Source organism: Amphiprion ocellaris, chromosome 8 (assembly GCF_022539595.1).
Source record: "Amphiprion ocellaris isolate individual 3 ecotype Okinawa chromosome 8, ASM2253959v1, whole genome shotgun sequence".
Lineage (NCBI taxonomy): Eukaryota > Metazoa > Chordata > Actinopteri > Pomacentridae > Amphiprion > Amphiprion ocellaris.
Genome location: NC_072773.1, coordinates 5,677,611 through 5,684,144, shown reverse-complemented (window position 1 = coordinate 5,684,144; position 6,534 = coordinate 5,677,611). Strand labels below are relative to the sequence as shown.

General features: G+C 38.7%; 1 protein-coding gene across 3 annotated transcripts in view; it reads left to right on the top strand.

Moving 5' to 3' along the window:
- Positions 1-4,727: 4,727 nt before the first annotated feature.
- Positions 4,728-6,534, top strand: part of hck (HCK proto-oncogene, Src family tyrosine kinase) — a 38,586-nt gene continuing 36,779 nt past the window's right edge. For 2 of the 3 annotated variants that reach the window (XR_008602624.1, XM_023273286.3), the window contains exon 1: positions 4,729-4,905. The gene's annotated coding sequence lies outside the window, so the exon portion shown is untranslated. Of the gene's footprint in view, positions 4,906-6,534 lie in introns of all 3 variants that reach the window. The other variant, XM_023273293.3, reaches the window with a different exon arrangement.

Here is a 6,534-nt window from a genome sequence, read left to right as displayed (position 1 = left end):
ATTTTATAATTCCCACTTTTTTTCTTTCCCCCAACTTACAGAACAACACCAGACCCTCACAAGGGGGGTCAACGACCTGAACAATGGAACAGAGTCTCTGTACAGTTAAATAGTGAAAGTTAAACATGTAACATATATAAATAAAATTAAGTAAAAAGAAAGAAAAAAATGAATAAATTCATAAATAATAATAAAAAAAATTTATCTAATTAAAAAAAAGTTAAAGGGGGGGGTAAGGAGGATCAATCCAGGCGTAAGGTTTGCATGGCATTGAAGTAATCTATGAAGGACTGCCATTTATGAACAAATTTAGAGGAAGCACCTCTTACAGAGTGTCTTATCTTTTCCAATTTGAGAAAGAAGATAACATCCTTAAGCCAGAGGGAGATGGATGGAGGTTTGGGAGCTTTCCATGAAAGTCAGATACGATGTCTCGCTAAAAGAGATGTAAAAGCTAATACATCTGACTGTATAGGGCTAACATGCAAGGAGTTGACAGAGAGCCCAAATATTGCCATGAATGGGCCCATGACAATATTTTTCCCAGAACCCTAGACATGATTATAAAATAATCACTCCAAAACTTCTGTAACCTAGGGCAAGAGAAAAACATATGGCTTAGATTACAAGGAGAGGTATGGCATCTGTCACATAGGTCTGCAACATTCGAATAGATTTCAGATAATCGGGATTTCGATGTGGGCTCTGTGCAGCACTTTGAATTGATTGAGTTTTAGTCTAGCGTAAGGTGTACTAGACCGTATGCTAAGGACAGCTTTATCCCACAACTCATCCGTGAGATCCAGACCCAATTCTCGCGACCAACCAACCCGCGCTTTAGCAGTCCCACCGCCATCAAATGTCATTAATTGGCCATATATCTTAGATATAAGAGATTTTTGACTAAGTCTCAAAGTTAGAAGATCATCCCATGGCTGGTTAGCAGGAAGGGAAGGGAAGCTCGGAAACAAAGTAGAAGCACAATGTCAGAGTTGGAAATAACGAAACAAGTGGGAAGCAGGTAAAGAGAAGTCTGACCTCAGATCTGAAAATGTGTAAAAGATACCATCCTTATAAAGATTCCTGAAGTGCTTAATTCCTCAATGATGCCAAATCATAAAAGTTGAGTCAATTAATGATGGGGGAAACAAATGATTTTTAGTTATGGGTGAATAGGTGGATGGTGACACAAATTTAAAATGGCGCCTGAATTGTAACCAAATCTTAAGGCAGGAAAGCACCACAGGATTACCTGTAAAATTAGAGGGATTCAATGGTAGGGAGGAGAAGAGTAAGGCTGTTAAGGAAGACGAAGGGAGGGACTGAGCCTCTAATTTACACCATAATAACCCTGGAGCCTGAAGCCAATATATGAATTTGTGAATGTGTGCTGCCCAGTAATATAACAAAAAATTGAGTAATGCAAGACCCCCATTAAATTTAAGTTGTTGCAGAAGTGAATATCGCACCTTGGGAGTCTTGCCGCCCCACAGAAAGGTGGTGGTAATTTGGTCAAGAGATTTGAAAAAAAGTTTGGGTAGAAACAAAGGAATACACTGAAAGAGGAAGAGAAATTTAGGCAATACAGACATTTTCACTGCGTTGATTCTACCTATCAGCGAGAGTGGTAAGGATTTCCACCTCTGCAGGTCTACCTTCAACTGATTGACCAGTGGGGAAAAATTGGTGGCATAAAGAGAGGGTAGAGTGTGGGTCACATTAATCTCTAAATATCTAAACCCCGACAGGCAAAGTTTAAAGAGAATATCAGATTGTTTGAGTAATAAAGCAGAAGAGTTTATGGGGTAACATTCACTCTTAAGAAGATTGACTTTGTAGCCGGAGAAGGAGCCAGAAATCTTTAACAGGGATAGTATTGATGTAATGCTGGTTAGTGGATCGGATACATATAAAAGCAGGTCGTCTGCGTAGAGTGACTATTTGAGTTCAATATCAGACTGAGAGACTCCACAAAAGACGGGAAGAGATTTCAAAGCAATTGACAGTGGCTCAATGGCCAGGGCAAATAGTTAGGGGGAAAGAGGGCACCCCAGTCTAGTGCCATGAAATAACGTAAAATAACTAGAGTGTGTGTCATTTGTGTGAATGCTAGCTTGGGGGGAGGTGTAAAGAAGTTTATTCCAGGATATAAATCTATCACCAAATCCGAATTTATTAAGTGTAGCAAAGAGATAATTCCACTCGACATGATTGAATGCCTTTTCGGCATCGATCGAAATAACTTCAGGGAGGTGAGAAGAATTTTGGGAAAAAATGACATTCAAAAGTGTACGAACGTTGTAAAAGATGTGGCGTCCTTTGATAAAACCATTTTGTTCTTCTGATATGATGGCAGGAAGAATCTTTTCCAGACGAATTGCCAGCACTTTGGTTAGAATTTTAACATCCACCTTCAGTAAGGACAAAAGTCTGTAAGAGGTACAAGATTCAGGGTCCTTTCCCTTCTTCAAAAGAAGGGTTATGGATGCCTGGGTTAAGGATGGGGGCAATGAACCATGATCAAAGAACTCATTATACATTGGAAGGAGAAGTGGTGCTAGTTTGTCTGTGAATTTTTTATAAATTCAACACCAAATCCATCGGGGCCAGGGGCCTTGTTGCTTTGCATAGAGTTAATGGCTGCTGCAATTTCTTGCAAAGTAATAGGAGCATCAAGCCCATTAGCCACATCTGGATCAACAGTGGGAGCATTGAGATTCTTAAAGAAAGAGGTCATCTCTGCTGGATCAGGTGGAGATTCCGATTCATAGAGAGAGGAATAATAGGATTTAAAAATTGTATTGATGGCAGTTGGGTTGGTGATGAGAAATGAGCCAGTGGAATCTCTAATGCTATGAATCAGTCTGGAGGATGCTTGTTTTTTTAATTGATGAGCCAATAATCTGCTTGATTTATTGACATATTCTATGTGTCTACAACAGAGTTTAAGGTTGCAAAGTTGCCATAGTTGTCCTGTGGTCACGGGGGAACCCCAAAAAGCATCAAAGAACTACAAATATGGAAAATAGCAACAGAATACAGGAACAGTAAAAAGTGCATTTAAACTGATCTCATCCATGTTTGATCAGATGCCTCCTTGCAAGTCTTTTTGTTATTCTTTTGCGCATGAAGCATCACAAACTGAGGAGGTCAGAGGAGATGTTGATGGTTAAAATACACCTACAGCTCTGTGATAATTAAACTAACTGGATCCTCATGTTGGTAAATGAGAAACTCGTCTCTCACTGAGGTTTGAATACAAACTGATGCTTATAAATGACTCACCTACAGCTTGACAACACAAATTCTACATGTTTATCCATCATGTTGGGACTGTTTAAAAATTCTTGTAACATCTTTCAACTCTTTAGCTCTTCCATTCTAGATTTCTCTTGTTTGTCCTCATCTGTTTCATTCGTATCCGGCCCCCATTCAGAGGGAACTTTCTTTTCTAATCCTGGATGTTGATTAAGGATTATAGCTGAGAGATTTCTCTGGTGTGTTAATGCTGAGCTGCTGCTGCTGCTGAGGCCCTGAGGCTGAACCGCCCACGCCTCCGCCACAAGGACTCACTGAGCATGATAGCTGTCAAACCATCATTTGAATACCTGTTCAGCTGCCCGGCACATCATGCAAATGTGTCCCTCACCTGTCCACCCGTTTATCCATCCTTCCCTCCATCCAGCCACTCCCCCAACTGTCATGAACCCAATTTTAAACACAGAATGATGACAAAAAAGCAGCTAAAATGGACATTAACCTCAATTTAAAATAAGGAAAATGATTCAAATTGAAATCATTTGTCAGCTTTGGTGACATCTTTAATGTTTTACGCAGCATTTATCCATCCTTCCCTCCATCCAGCCACTCCTCCACCTGACATGGAACCCAATTTTAAACTCAAAATTATGACAAAAAAGTGGCTGAACTGGACATTAAGATCAATTTTAAATAAGGAAAATTATGAAACACCTAAACATTTTCCAGCTTTGGTGACATCTTTAATGTTTTACACAGCATTTTTACATCTTTCCCTCCATCCAGCCACTCTTCTGTCTGACATAAACCCAGTTTTAAACACAGAATAATGACAAAAAGTGACTGAACTGTACATTAACATCAATTTTAAATAAGGAAAATGTTAAAAAGTAAATCATTTGTCAGCTTTGGGGACATCTTTAATGTTTTATATGGTGTTTATCCATCCTTCCCTCCATCCAGGCACTCGCCAACCTGACATAAACCCAATTTTAAACACAAAATAATGACAAAAAATTTCTGAACTGGACATTACCATCAATTTTAAATGAGGAAGATGTTAAAAAGCAAAGCAATTGTCAGCTTTGGTGACATCTTTAATGTTTTACACAGCGTTTTTCCATCCTTCCCTCCATCCAACCACTCTTCCATCAGGCATTAACCCAATTTTAAACACAGAATAATGACAAGAAGGTGGCTAAACTGGACGTTAACCTCAGTTGTAAATAAGGAAGATGATTCAAAACCAAAACATTTTTCAGCTTTGTGGACATCTTGAATGTTTTACGCTGCGTTTTTTACGCATGAGGCCCCTCTCCGTTTCATTAACTCACAGCCAAAAGAAACAGCTGACGGAAAAAGAAGCGGCTGCGGCTGATTCAGCCAGTGAAACCAAGAGTGTGATTGGCGTTTGCTGGTTCCTCTTTTCCCTCCACAGTGCGTCGTGATGCGCACAGCTCGAACTTCCTCCTGCGAGTCCAGTGCGCTGAGCTCCGCCGCCCTGTGCGCATCTCCAGCCGAACACAGCCGGACCAGCGCGGGATGGACGCGCCAGAAAAGCAATGAGGACTATTTTGGGCGCTTTTATCCGAATCTAGAAGATCGTATACATCCGCAGAGAGTCTGAGAGTGGGAGATTAAAACGCGGTGAGTGTTTTGTTTTTAAATGTTGGTTTGTGGAGAGGAAGAAGCCAAACTGTCTGAAACATGTCTATGAGAGAGAAGATGAAAGTTTGAATTGAATTTAGGGTAGAATTAGAGAGTTCTTTGCCTGTGATAGAAGAAGTTTTACAAAGAGGATGCTCAGGTCCAAAAAGAGGAACTTCAAGGTCTTTGAGTTGACTTGGCCACCGCCTGCAGAATCACAAATGATATGTAAAGGAGGCAGGAAGGTGTGAAAGTGGCGCAAACAGGTGGATAAACACACTTTTACCTTCTACTGCATCTTTATTTTCTTTTTTTTTCTAGAAGTCTCAAGTATTTCCACATTTTTATTTAGTCTTTAACTGTGTGTGTTAGTTATTTTTAGACTGTCCATCCAGACTGAACCGACTAGTTTCAGTTCTCCCCTTTGTTCTTTCAGTGTCTATAAGCTCAACATGAAAACCAGCAGAGTTGCATAATAGATATGTTAGTGTATGAAGACATGTGTGTCTTTAATAATGTTTCTGTGTTAATCCCAGCGAGTCTTACTGAGAAAGTCTTAGCAAACGCTGCAGAAATGCCGATATTACATCATACTGGTGACCAGTGATAAAACTCCACATGCAGCTTCTTATCTTGCATCAGTGCTGAGGTCACACCGGCCTCATTTCCCCCTGAAATGTCGCAAATAGAAGGAAAAAAATTAATTCACACTGGATTACATAGTGGAATCAACTCATCTTTTATTGTTGGATTAATTTAAATATTCTGGTTCAGTTCATTTCAAGCATCCTGACACTATAGAGTCAGTGAATGCATCATCATCATCATCATCATCTGGAACAAAATGTCTTCAGCAGCTGCAGCTTCAAGTTCCTCCTGACAATTGAAGAAGCGACTCTTAATACTGAGAAAATGCAAATTTCTGTTTCCACTCAGAGTGTTTTCTTAAGTTTGTTGAACTTTTCACGAGGAGTTTAGTCAATTTAACCAGTTTTAGATTTTCAAAGCTCAAAAACAAGTTTGAACTCATCATTTAAACTAATTATTTGCTTCATTTTCTAGGTTGAACAGAGTTAAAATGATTCTGAGTGCGCTGTAAATTCATTTATTTTACTGCAGACTTCCACTTGTGGTTATTAATTTGCCCTGTTTGTCATTTTAACTGTGTTGAACATAGAAATGTGAGTGAATAATTAGTTCAAAGTCATTTTTTGAGCTTTAGAAATGCAAAACTAGTTAAGTTGACTCATAAAATGTAAGAAACGACACTCGGTGGCATTCAAACTAATTATTCACTTACATTTCTAAGCTGGACAAACTTAAAATGATAAACAGGGCACTGTAAATTCATTTTTAAACTAAAACTTCAATTTCAATTATTGATTTGTCTGTTTTGTTTTGTTTTTATTTAAGCAACACATCATTTGCTCCATAAAATACCAGAAAATAAACACAACCTTTTTTTTTTTTTTGTTCAACCTTCATTGTACAACTCAAAGTTGCCTTATTTGGAACAATTTCTATTTATTTTAGTGATAATTGTCGTTAATATTTAATCAAATATTCCTGCATTCACAACACCTACTGCACTAAACTACCCAGATAGATTTTTAGAAATTCTTTTGTTCG